At 39.6% G+C, this 14,581-nt stretch overlaps 1 pseudogene; it reads left to right on the top strand.

The window, feature by feature from the left end:
• Positions 1–8,565: 8,565 nt before the first annotated feature.
• LOC143110314 (uncharacterized) lies at positions 8,566–9,741 on the top strand (annotated as a pseudogene).
• Positions 9,742–14,581: the final 4,840 nt, after the last annotated feature.

The following is a 14,581-nucleotide window of genomic DNA, read 5'->3' as shown; positions in this document are numbered from 1 at the left end:
CTAACCCACGGAGCCTCTCCTGCCCCATGCTGCTCCTTAGGTATAGGTCTTAATAAGTTTGAGTTTGGAAAAAGATCGCTTAGCTTTTGCAGTCATAGGCAATGTCAGAAACAACATGAGACACTTCCCCGAATGTGGATGTTACACTGTCATAATCTACCACCAGCATTTTGGCAAGTTGAAAAATAGATGACTTCTGTGAAATCTCTGCTTTAAAGCAAGACCTGAATGAGAGGAGTTGTGTTGGGAATGTCGGTGCAATGTCCCTGCTATAATGGTCTGACAAACGTCTTGCCTTTTCAAGCAGTTCATCATCACCTGCGAGTTGAAGGGTCATAGGACATAAAGACTCAAACACATCACAAGTTTCCCGCATACTTGCAAATCTTTGGGAGAGCTGACTGATTATGATGTCCAGAGTTGCATTAAATACCTGCACTTTGAAGTATCTCTCTGCATCGGTTAAGCGCTCATCTTCCGATAGATCGTCAAAGTGACGCTTCACTCTCCGTGCTCTAACATTCTAAAGTTCGAAATAAATTAAAAAAAAGGAGGCAGGGCGGGGGTAGCGACGGGCCCCGGGAGGTCCGACTGCACTTGCTGCACCTACTATAGGCCACTGATTATAAGACCATTTATCTTTACAAAATCTCCCAGATCGTCCCGATTCCTAGGTACACACTTGTGCATTCTCCTCCATGACTAACCCTACTGTTCCATGGCGTTTAGATCAGGGTACAGAGATGGCAATGGCAGAAGCTTGATTTTGTGTTAAGTAAACAATTTTTATTTTGATCTGGACGTTTGTTTTGGTTCATTCACCAGATGAATGATCCAATCATGACCCACTTTTAGTGTCTTGGCAGACAGATTTTCATGGAAAATGTTCAGGTTTTTCTGGGGGTTCATGATACCAGTGTCTTGGCAGACAGATTTTCATGGAAAATGTTCAGGTTTTTCTGGGGGTTCATGATACAAGGCACCTTCATAAGTTTCTCATGCCGTGGGAAATACAAGCCCCACAATATCACAGCCCCTCCACCATAAATATCATTAGGCCTGGGGCTCTTTTCAATATGGTCATTCTTCTATGTACGCCAAACCCACCTAAAGTGTTTCTTGCCAAAGAGCACAGTTTTCATTTCATCTGACAATAAACCACAATTCCAGACAAATTCACTCTGCCATTCAGTAACTCCTGCAGATTACATTTGTAATTGACTGGAAATGTTTTTTACCTGGCATGCCCTCTAAATAATCTATTAGTGAGGACACTTTTGAAGATGTTTTGGGGGACCCCAAGATGATATTTTTTCGTCATCTCGTGACCTTTTCTGTAACACTCCCAACGTTGGTTCTTATGGAATTGTTTGCCTCTCTTACCATCCTCCATACTGTACGTGGGGGCAAGATAACCATGGGTCTTTGTCCGAACATATTTGTCACATTTCCAGTTGATTACAACCTTTTAACCTTTTATGGGCATTGTCAATGAAGTAGATTTTATATCCATTCCCTGACTTACAAATGTCAACAAACTTTCTTTTCATTTAAATTTAGTGTATTCGCTTGTCTTTCCCATGTTGAAAAATGACTAATGGATTTTCCCTATGTGTCACTTTATTTTCATACCTTAATGAAAAAGAAAGTCATACATGTTCCCAGACACTGATTAACTTAAAGGGAAACTTGGCAACTATTTCAACGTAATAAACCCGTTTAGAAATCATTTGGATGGTTAAATCACCTATTCCGGTGAAAATGGTGACTTTCCCCGCTGCCCCTAGCGTCCCCAGGCGGAAAACCAACCTTGCAACATTGAGACTACCGTCCCGGAAAGAGAAGTGAGAAACAAGAAACTCGTTTTAAATCGTGTTTCTTATCTTGTCACATCCATATTGTTCTGCCGCACTTATGCTAACCGTTTCGGTAGCTTGTAAACAAATCCATGTGCTTTATCGTTACCTTTTTCCACAGTTTGAAATAGCATAATGCACAATTTCTCCAGCAGTGGGGGAAATATAGCTAATCCTGCCAAGTTTCCCTTTAAATGAGTTGAATATAAATAGGAAAATGTTTTTGTATATAAGATTCTCTAGGGGTACCAATAATTGCAGACAATGTGTTTTTGTTAAAAGTATTTATTTCTTCATGAGATTTTCCCCTTGTTCTCAAAGAGGATTTTCCTCATTGTTTTCATTGTGAGATAACAATAAATCACCAAAAGATTAGCTGATATACTTTACCAAAGTTGTCAATAATTCTGGAGGGTACTGTAGATGGTATCATACTGAGCCTACTTGTTGTCTTTGTTTGTTTAAGAATACAAACACAGAGGCAAAATACTAATGGACAAAAATATAACTACAACGGAAGTGAAGTAAATAAAATAAATTAGCACGGGCATGAAGTAGGAAAAGCTTTAAGGAAAAATGGAAGCTTTCTTTGTTGGTTACCCCGCCCCTCCTCCTCAACCCTTTTCATTTCACACCTCCACCCAACCCCCACCTATAACGCTCTTTCAGGCAAGTTGAACTAGGCCCATATCCACCTGAGGACCATCAAATGTGTAAACAGTCTAGTCAGTCAAGTTTGCATTCCAAAAGCTCCTGCTATCAATTGGTTAGATTTGAATCCAGTAACGTAATGGGTGGGACAGAAGAGGCATTATATCAACACCTCCCAGCAGAGTCAGATTTCTGAACTCATATGTGTACAGGCAGGCACTGGGATGCTGTAAACATATACTCTATACATGTAATTATCAGTACTCCTATACTTCATTTATTTTATTTGAACGTCTGTGCTACTTAATCCTTCAATTGATGACAAGTTTGACTGGATTTGGACTACAAAAGAGATCTGGAATCTGAAATGTCTGGATTTACTGAACCAACACTGCTGCCTGTGCCAATGAAAGAGGAGGTAAAAGAAGAAGAGTTTGATGATTTCATTCAAGAGTATCTGTCTGCGTGTCAGAGAGAAAATGAAAACCCCGGACTGCATCATGACTCTCAGACTGAGACACACACATCACAAATCTTCAACTGCAAAGAAGAAAATTCTCCACTGATGGAAATTAAACAGGAGGAAGAATCTGATTTAAAAGAATATGGCCACTACCAGATAAACAGAGAAGAAAAGCCACATCAGTGTGCTACATGTGGGAAGAGTTTCAGGACTAAGTCAGAGGTCACCGTCCATCAGCACACACATACAGGACAAAAACAACATGTGTGCTCTGACTGTGGAAAGTCATTTAGTCGAACATATAGTCTCAAGGAACACCAGAAGATTCACACAGGAGAAAAGCCACATCATTGTAATACATGCGGGAAGAGTTTCAGGACTAAATCAGACATCACTAGTCATCAGCGGACACATACAGGAGAAAAAACACATATGTGCTCTGACTGTGGAAAGTCATTTAGTCAATCATATAATCTCAAGGTACACCAGAGGATCCACACAGGACAAAAAACATATCATTGTACTACATGTAGGAAGAGTTTCAGGACTAAGTATGAGGTCACCAGTCATCAGCGCACACATACAGGAGAAAAAACACACCAGTGTACTACATGCGGGAAGGGTTTTAGGAGTAAGTCAAAGGTCACCATCCATCAGCGCACACATACAGGAGAAAAACCACATATGTGCTCTGACTGTGGAAAGTCATTTAGTCAAACATCTAGTCTCAAGGAACACCAGAAGATTCACACAGGACAAAAGCCACATCAGTGTACTACATGTTGGAAGAGTTTCAGGACTAAGTACGAGGTCACCATCCATCAGCGCACACATACAGGAGAAAAACCACATATTTGCTCTGACTGTGGAAAGTCATTTAGTCAAACATGTAATCTCAAGAAACACCAGAGGATCCACACAGGAGAGAAGCATCATTGTACTACATGCGGGAAGAGTTTCAGGACTAAGTCAGAGGTCACCATCCATCAGGGCACACATACAGGAGAAAAGCCCCATCCTTACTTCTCAATGTAGAAAGCCGTTTAGTCGAATGTCAGGATATCTGCTGTACACCAGAAGATCCACACAGGAGATACATTATATCACTTACCTACAGGGGTCTCCAACATGTAGCTCATGAGCTACCAGTAGCTCACAACCTTTTTCAGACTAGCTCTAACTTTCAAAGAAAGTTTTCATATATTTTAAATAATGCACTCACTTGGTAAATCAGAAAATAAATACAAGAAAGAAATCATCATGAAATCATTCATACTGGATAAACTATACAAAAATGTCAGATGTAAAAACTTTCTTACCATTAAATAAAAGAGCTTCTTTGATAATAACCGGGATTGGAAGAGTTATTCCATGTGTAAAGTTATCCAATTCCAAATGTATTCCTTGTAAATAAATGTCTTTAACATGGACAAGATAATGATGTGCGACTATCTCAGTGACATGCTATCTGATGATGGCTGTTTGAATGATCATTTTTGTACACAGAATGGCATGTTCAGACACACATTTAAAAGCTGGTAAAACTGCATAAACACAACAAATGAAATAAATACAGGATGACCATGCAAATGATGATGTCCTCTGGGAATTAGCAGTACAAATACAGTCCCTTTAGTTACATGATTTATATCATCTTCTGTAGAACTCATGGTTGTACCCTCCAGAATTATTGGCATCTTTGGTAAAGTTCACTAAAAACAGGTATAAATGGTGATTTAATGAGGAAAAATCCAACCTTCAAAGGAAACAAATTTATTCTGAAAAAACGGAAAATCTCATAATGAAATACATTTTTCAAGAAAAACACGTTGCACACAATATTGGAACCCCTACTCATAATACCTTCCTAAATCTCCTTTGACAAAACAGCTTGTATTATTCTCCTATGAGACCCCATAAAGTTGGAGAAAACAAACCAAGGGATTATAAGCAGGGTTCTAAATTAACTTTTTTGATCACCAGCCAATGTGGCTGGTAACTTTCTAAAGTTACTAGCCAATTAGAATTTCTATTAGCCATTTTTTTTTTCGGTGAAAATAAGAGAATTATGAGTTTATGAGATGAGTGTCACTGAATGCATTTGGTCATTGTATTAACATTGTTGGCATGAATACATACCACAAAATATACACAGAAGTGCACTTCACTTCATTTCATGTTTGGGATCTATCTATCTATTTCTCTGTCGATATCCTCATCCCCTGCTTCATTCCTATTCTCGCCCCCATCAGTCTGTACCAACCACTGCCGCATTTAGTTTAATCTTAACTTAATAAAAAGAAGATATCAATTATCATCAACAATGACAAGCCAGCTAGAACCTGCCACTCGTTTTCTCTCCCTCTCCTGCACACTCAGACGCATTCTCAATTAAATGGAGTAGCATAGGGCCTATGTTCAAGTTGGATCTTTATAGAGAGGACCCGAAAAGTATCATCTTTATGTAACATGCTGTTGGTGCATGTTGACATTGTATAGCCTACTTTCTCTAACAAGAGTGAAAAACAGTTTGCAGTACAGCTACTGTTTATTGGCTAAATGTTGGTCCCTCTTCTGTCTCTTGGTGCCCTATGCACAGTGCGTGATGCGTGTGGTGGTGGTGATAACTGATCAGGCGACCTTTTTAAAACTGAAAATGTTCGCCTACAAGCTCCTCGCGTTCCATCTTCAGCTAACTCCATAGACAATACAATAAACGATCTTGCTGCTTCAGGTTTTGCGGCCTCCGTTACATGACATCAGCCCCCCACAAAGGAAATAGGTAAACACAATGCAATTGCGTTAATATTTCGTAATGTATTATGCATTTGTGTTATGTACATGTGTTAGGTACTTTTTACTTTACTTTACTGGTTAACTCCCTCCTCTTTCAGTCTATGCTCCCTGCTCTGGCTCCGTTCGTTCTTCTAATTCCTTGTGTTTTCTGGTAGACGCTCCGTTCGTTTCCATGGTCTCTAGCGCTGGTTTCACTGCAAACTGCGTGCAGCCGACGTAGCGGCACAGTGGTCATGGGAAATGTAGGAAGTACTGCCGGGGATATATGACCGAAAACAGAGCCTTATGTATCATGCATTTAATGCCTCATGCATCACCGGCCAAACTGGCTAGTAAGTTTTTATTATCACCCGCCAAAATGAATTTTAACCCGCATTTGGCGGGTTGGCGGGTGTTAATTTAGAACCCTGATTATAAGACCATTTATCTTTACAAAATCTCCCTAGATCATCCCGATTCCTAGGTCCACACTTGTGCATTCTCCTCCTTGACTAACCCTACTGTTCCATGGCGTTTAGATCAGGAGACAGAGATGGCAATGGCAGAAGCTTGATTTTGTGTTTAGTAAACAATTTTTATTTTGATCTGGACGTTTGTTTTGGTTCATTCACCAGATGAATGATCCAATCATGACCCACTTTTAGTGTCTTGGCAGACAGATTTTCATGGAAAATGTTCAGGTTTTTCTGGGGGTTCATGATACCAGGCACCTTAATAAGGTTCTCATGCCGTAGGGAATACAAGCCCCACAATATCACAGCCCCTCCACCATAAATGTCATTAGGCCCTGGGCTCTTTTCAGTATGGTCATTCTTCTATGTACGCCAAACCCACCTAAAGTGTTTCTTGCCAAAGAGCACAGTTTTCATTTCATCTGACAATAAACCACAATTCCAGACAAATTCACTCTGCCATTCAGTAACTCCTGCAGATTACATTTGTAATTGACTGGAAATGTTTTTTACCTGGCATGCCCTCTAAATAATCTATTAGTGAGGACACTTTTGAAGATGTTTTGGGGGACCCCAAGATGATATTTTTTCGTCATCTCGTGACCTTTTCTGTAACACTCCCAACGTTGGTTCTTATGGAATTGTTTGCCTCTCTTACCATCCTCCATACTGTACGTGGGGGCAAGATAACCATGGGTCTTTGTCCGAACATATTTGTCACATTTCCAGTTGATTACAACCTTTTAACCTTTTATGGGCATTGTCAATGAAGTAGATTTTATATCCATTCCCTGACTTACAAATGTCAACAAACTTTCTTTTCATTTAAATTTAGTGTATTCGCTTGTCTTTCCCATGTTGAAAAATGACTAATGGATTTTCCCTATGTGTCACTTTATTTTCATACCTTAATGAAAAAGAAAGTCATACATGTTCCCAGACACTGATTAACTTAAAGGGAAACTTGGCAACTATTTCAACGTAATAAACCCGTTTAGAAATCATTTGGATGGTTAAATCACCTATTCCGGTGAAAATGGTGACTTTCCCCGCTGCCCCTAGCGTCCCCAGGCGGAAAACCAACCTTGCAACATTGAGACTACCGTCCCGGAAAGAGAAGTGAGAAACAAGAAACTCGTTTTAAATCGTGTTTCTTATCTTGTCACATCCATATTGTTCTGCCGCACTTATGCTAACCGTTTCGGTAGCTTGTAAACAAATCCATGTGCTTTATCGTTACCTTTTTCCACAGTTTGAAATAGCATAATGCACAATTTCTCCAGCAGTGGGGGAAATATAGCTAATCCTGCCAAGTTTCCCTTTAAATGAGTTGAATATAAATAGGAAAATGTTTTTGTATATAAGATTCTCTAGGGGTACCAATAATTGCAGACAATGTGTTTTTGTTAAAAGTATTTATTTCTTCATGAGATTTTCCCCTTGTTCTCAAAGAGGATTTTCCTCATTGTTTTCATTGTGAGATAACAATAAATCACCAAAAGATTAGCTGATATACTTTACCAAAGTTGTCAATAATTCTGGAGGGTACTGTAGATGGTATCATACTGAGCCTACTTGTTGTCTTTGTTTGTTTAAGAATACAAACACAGAGGCAAAATACTAATGGACAAAAATATAACTACAACGGAAGTGAAGTAAATAAAATAAATTAGCACGGGCATGAAGTAGGAAAAGCTTTAAGGAAAAATGGAAGCTTTCTTTGTTGGTTACCCCGCCCCTCCTCCTCAACCCTTTTCATTTCACACCTCCACCCAACCCCCACCTATAACGCTCTTTCAGGCAAGTTGAACTAGGCCCATATCCACCTGAGGACCATCAAATGTGTAAACAGTCTAGTCAGTCAAGTTTGCATTCCAAAAGCTCCTGCTATCGATTGGTTAGATTTGAATCCAGTAACGTAATGGGTGGGACAGAAGAGGCATTATATCAACACCTCCCAGCAGAGTCAGATTTCTGAACTCATATGTGTACAGGCAGGCACTGGGATGCTCTAAACATATACTCTATAAATGTAATTATCAGTACTCCTATACTTCATTTATTTTATTTGAACGTCTGTGCTACTTAATCCTTCAATTGATGACAAGTTTGACTGGATTTGGACTACAAAAGAGATCTGGAATCTGAAATGTCTGGATTTACTGAACCAACACTGCTGCCTGTGCCAATGAAAGAGGAGGTAAAAGAAGAAGAGTTTGATGATTTCATTCAAGAGTATCTGTCTGCGTGTCAGAGAGAAAATGAAAACCCCGGACTGCATCATGACTCTCATACTGAGACACACACATCACAAATCTTCAACTGCAAAGAAGAAAATTCTCCACTGATGGAAATTAAACAGGAGGAAGAATCTGATTTAAAAGAATATGGCCACTACCAGATAAACAGAGAAGAAAAGCCACATCAGTGTGCTACATGTGGGAAGAGTTTCAGGACTAAGTCAGAGGTCACCGTCCATCAGCACACACATACAGGACAAAAACAACATGTGTGCTCTGACTGTGGAAAGTCATTTACTCGAACATCTAGTCTCAAGGAACACCAGAAGATTCACACAGGAGAAAAGCCACATCATTGTAATACATGCGGGAAGAGTTTCAGGACTAAATCAGACATCACTAGTCATCAGCGGACACATACAGGAGAAAAGCCACATCAGTGTACTACATGCGGGAAGAGTTTCAAATCTAAGTCAGCTTTGACCTATCATCTGAGCACACATACAGGAGAAAAACCACATATGTGCTCTGACTGTGGAAAGTAATTTAGTCAAACATCTAGTCTCAAGGAACACCAGAAGATTCACACAGGAGAAAAGCCACATCAGTGTAGTACATGCGGGAAGAGTTTCAGGACTAAGTCAGCTTTCACCTATCATCAGCACACACATACAGGAGAAAAACCACATATGTGCTCTGACTGTGGAAAGTCATTTAGTCAATCATATAATCTCAAGGTACACCAGAGGATCCACACAGGACAAAAAAAATATCATTGTACTACATGTAGGAAGAGTTTCAGGACTAAGTATGAGGTCACCAGTCATCAGCGCACACATACAGGAGAAAAAACACACCAGTGTACTACATGCGGGAAGGGTTTTAGGAGTAAGTCAGAGGTCACCATCCATCAGCGCACACATACAGGAGAAAAACCACATATGTGCTCTGACTGTGGAAAGTCATTTAGTCAAACATCTAGTCTCAAGAAACACCAGAAGATTCACACAGGAGAAAAGCCACATCATTGTACTACATGTGGGAAGAGTTTCAGGACTAAATCAGACATCACTAGTCATCAGCGGACACATACAGGAGAGAAACCACATATGTGCTCTGACTGTGGAAAGTCATTTAGTCAAACATCTAGTCTCAAGAAACACCAGAGGATCCACACAGGAGAAAAGCCACATCATTGTACTACATGCGGGAAGAGTTTCAGGACTAAGTCAGAGGACACCAGTCATCAGCGCACACATACAGGAGAAAAGCCCCATCCTTAGTTCTCAATGTAGAAAGCCGTTTAGTCTTATGTCAGGATATCTGCTGTACACCAGAAGATCCACACAGGAGATACATTATATCACTTACCTACAGGGGTCTCCAACATGTAGCTCATGAGCTACCAGTAGCTCACAACCTTTTTCAGACTAGCTCTAACTTTCAAAGAAAGTTTTCATATATTTTAAATAATGCACTCACTTGGTAAATCAGAAAATAAATACAAGAAAGAAATCATCATGAAGTCATTCATACTGGATAAACTACAACAAAAATGTCAGATGTAAAAACTTTCTTACCATTAAAAAAAAGAGCTTCTTTGATAGTAACCGAGATTTGAAGAGTTATTCCATGTGTAAAGTTATCCAATTCCAAATGTATTCCTTGTAAATAAATGTCTTTAACATGGACAAGATAATGAGGTGTGACTATCTCAGTGACATGCTATCTGATGATGGCTGTTTGAATGATCATTTTTGTACACAGAATGGCATGTTCAGACACACATTTAAAAGCTGGTAAAACTGCATAAACACAACAAATGAAATAAATACAGGATGACCATGCAAATGATGATGTCCTCTGGGAATTAGCAGTACAAATACAGTCCTTTTAGTTACATGATTTATATCATCTTCTGTAGAACTCATGGTTGTACCCTCCAGAGTTATTGGCACCTTTTGGTAAAGTTCACTAAAAACAGGTATAAATGGTGATTTAATGAGGAAAAATCCAACCTTCAAAGGAAACAAATTTATTCTGAAAAAACGGAAAATCTCATAATAAAATACATTTTTCAAGAAAAACACGTTGCACACAATATTGAAACCCCTACTCATAATACCTTCCTAAACCTCCTTTTGACATTAAAACAGCTTGTATTATTCTCCTATAACACCCCATAAAGTTGGAGAATACAAACCAAGGGATTATAAGCAGTGGCGTAACAAGCCAATGGTGGGCCCAGGTGCGAGAGCGCTAAGCGGGCCCCATACCGATGAATTTTGGCCCAGGATGAATTAGCTCTGATACATGCAATACACATTAAGGGTGACTTCAATTGTTTATACAAAGGGCCTGAGGCACCGACGTAGTTTAGTAGTTACAGATTACAATTTCAAATAAAAAACACACGACTACATATCCATTACATGTAAAAACATTAAAAAATTATTTTATTAACAGCCTGCAGGCCAGGGTAATCTAATATTACTGCATTAACATCAACTCGCATGGAATTATGGGAACACTCAATGCGCTTCTTCAACCCTCTGCTGAAACTGCAAGCGTAGATTGCTTGCTTATAAACTCGCACTGCGCAGAAACAAAACTTAATGTAGCCTAACTTATTTAACCGTCCAGAAACCAAATAAAATCATTCATATGCATACAATCCCCAATATGCGTGAATTAGGCCATTAGAAGAAGGCCATCTTACGAGCCTTTCGTTGTGCAAAATCGTCAACGGTGTTCCCTATATTTAATGCTCTGGCTCTCGTATTTTCAATGGACAGGATAGCTAACCCACGGAGCCTCTCCTGCCCCATGCTGCTCCTTAGGTATAGGTCTTAATAAGTTTGAGTTTGGAAAAAGATCGCTTAGCTTTTGCAGTCACAGGCAATGTCAGAAACAACATGAGACACTTCCCCGAATGTGGATGTTACACTGTCATAATCTACCACCAGCATTTTGGCAAGTTGAAAAATAGATGACTTCTGTGAAATCTCTGCTTTAAAGCAAGACCTGAATGAGAGGAGTTGTGTTGGGAATGTCGGTGCAATGTCCCTGCTATAATGGTCTGACAAACGTCTTGCCTTTTCAAGCAGTTCATCATCACCTGCGAGTTGAAGGGTCATAGGACGTAAAGACTCAAACACATCACAAGTTTCCCGCATACTTGCAAATCTTTGGGAGAGCTGACTGATTATGATGTCCAGAGTTGCATTAAATACCTGCACTTTGAAGTATCTCTCTGCATCGGTTAAGCGCTCATCTTCCGATAGATCGTCAAAGTGACGCTTCACTCTCCGTGCTCTAACATTCTAAAGTTCGAAATAAATTAAAAAAAAGGAGGCAGGGCGGGGGTAGCGACGGGCCCCGGGAGGTCCGACTGCACTTGCTGCACCTACTATAGTTATGCCACTGATTATAAGACCATTTATCTTTACAAAATCTCCCAGATCGTCCCGATTCCTAGGTACACACTTGTGCATTCTCCTCCATGACTAACCCTACTGTTCCATGGCGTTTAGATCAGGGTACAGAGATGGCAATGGCAGAAGCTTGATTTTGTGTTAAGTAAACAATTTTTATTTTGATCTGGACGTTTGTTTTGGTTCATTCACCAGATGAATGATCCAATCATGACCCACTTTTAGTGTCTTGGCAGACAGATTTTCATGGAAAATGTTCAGGTTTTTCTGGGGGTTCATGATACCAGTGTCTTGGCAGACAGATTTTCATGGAAAATGTTCAGGTTTTTCTGGGGGTTCATGATACAAGGCACCTTCATAAGTTTCTCATGCCGTGGGAAATACAAGCCCCACAATATCACAGCCCCTCCACCATAAATATCATTAGGCCTGGGGCTCTTTTCAATATGGTCATTCTTCTATGTACGCCAAACCCACCTAAAGTGTTTCTTGCCAAAGAGCACAGTTTTCATTTCATCTGACAATAAACCACAATTCCAGACAAATTCACTCTGCCATTCAGTAACTCCTGCAGATTACATTTGTAATTGACTGGAAATGTTTTTTACCTGGCATGCCCTCTAAATAATCTATTAGTGAGGACACTTTTGAAGATGTTTTGGGGGACCCCAAGATGATATTTTTTCGTCATCTCGTGACCTTTTCTGTAACACTCCCAACGTTGGTTCTTATGGAATTGTTTGCCTCTCTTACCATCCTCCATACTGTACGTGGGGGCAAGATAACCATGGGTCTTTGTCCGAACATATTTGTCACATTTCCAGTTGATTACAACCTTTTAACCTTTTATGGGCATTGTCAATGAAGTAGATTTTATATCCATTCCCTGACTTACAAATGTCAACAAACTTTCTTTTCATTTAAATTTAGTGTATTCGCTTGTCTTTCCCATGTTGAAAAATGACTAATGGATTTTCCCTATGTGTCACTTTATTTTCATACCTTAATGAAAAAGAAAGTCATACATGTTCCCAGACACTGATTAACTTAAAGGGAAACTTGGCAACTATTTCAACGTAATAAACCCGTTTAGAAATCATTTGGATGGTTAAATCACCTATTCCGGTGAAAATGGTGACTTTCCCCGCTGCCCCTAGCGTCCCCAGGCGGAAAACCAACCTTGCAACATTGAGACTACCGTCCCGGAAAGAGAAGTGAGAAACAAGAAACTCGTTTTAAATCGTGTTTCTTATCTTGTCACATCCATATTGTTCTGCCGCACTTATGCTAACCGTTTCGGTAGCTTGTAAACAAATCCATGTGCTTTATCGTTACCTTTTTCCACAGTTTGAAATAGCATAATGCACAATTTCTCCAGCAGTGGGGGAAATATAGCTAATCCTGCCAAGTTTCCCTTTAAATGAGTTGAATATAAATAGGAAAATGTTTTTGTATATAAGATTCTCTAGGGGTACCAATAATTGCAGACAATGTGTTTTTGTTAAAAGTATTTATTTCTTCATGAGATTTTCCCCTTGTTCTCAAAGAGGATTTTCCTCATTGTTTTCATTGTGAGATAACAATAAATCACCAAAAGATTAGCTGATATACTTTACCAAAGTTGTCAATAATTCTGGAGGGTACTGTAGATGGTATCATACTGAGCCTACTTGTTGTCTTTGTTTGTTTAAGAATACAAACACAGAGGCAAAATACTAATGGACAAAAATATAACTACAACGGAAGTGAAGTAAATAAAATAAATTAGCACGGGCATGAAGTAGGAAAAGCTTTAAGGAAAAATGGAAGCTTTCTTTGTTGGTTACCCCGCCCCTCCTCCTCAACCCTTTTCATTTCACACCTCCACCCAACCCCCACCTATAACGCTCTTTCAGGCAAGTTGAACTAGGCCCATATCCACCTGAGGACCATCAAATGTGTAAACAGTCTAGTCAGTCAAGTTTGCATTCCAAAAGCTCCTGCTATCGATTGGTTAGATTTGAATCCAGTAACGTAATGGGTGGGACAGAAGAGGCATTATATCAACACCTCCCAGCAGAGTCAGATTTCTGAACTCATATGTGTACAGGCAGGCACTGGGATGCTCTAAACATATACTCTATAAATGTAATTATCAGTACTCCTATACTTCATTTATTTTATTTGAACGTCTGTGCTACTTAATCCTTCAATTGATGACAAGTTTGACTGGATTTGGACTACAAAAGAGATCTGGAATCTGAAATGTCTGGATTTACTGAACCAACACTGCTGCCTGTGCCAATGAAAGAGGAGGTAAAAGAAGAAGAGTTTGATGATTTCATTCAAGAGTATCTGTCTGCGTGTCAGAGAGAAAATGAAAACCCCGGACTGCATCATGACTCTCATACTGAGACACACACATCACAAATCTTCAACTGCAAAGAAGAAAATTCTCCACTGATGGAAATTAAACAGGAGGAAGAATCTGATTTAAAAGAATATGGCCACTACCAGATAAACAGAGAAGAAAAGCCACATCAGTGTGCTACATGTGGGAAGAGTTTCAGGACTAAGTCAGAGGTCACCGTCCATCAGCACACACATACAGGACAAAAACAACATGTGTGCTCTGACTGTGGAAAGTCATTTACTCGAACATCTAGTCTCAAGGAACACCAGAAGATTCACACAGGAGAAAAGCCACATC

This window comes from Alosa pseudoharengus, unplaced genomic scaffold, assembly GCF_046254945.1.
Source record: "Alosa pseudoharengus isolate Yale_2024_CS ecotype anadromous, Long Island Sound unplaced genomic scaffold, YU_APseudo_1.1 YU_APseudo_1.1_scf_7, whole genome shotgun sequence".
Lineage (NCBI taxonomy): Eukaryota > Metazoa > Chordata > Actinopteri > Clupeiformes > Clupeidae > Alosa > Alosa pseudoharengus.
This window is presented reverse-complemented; position numbering and strand designations above follow the sequence as displayed.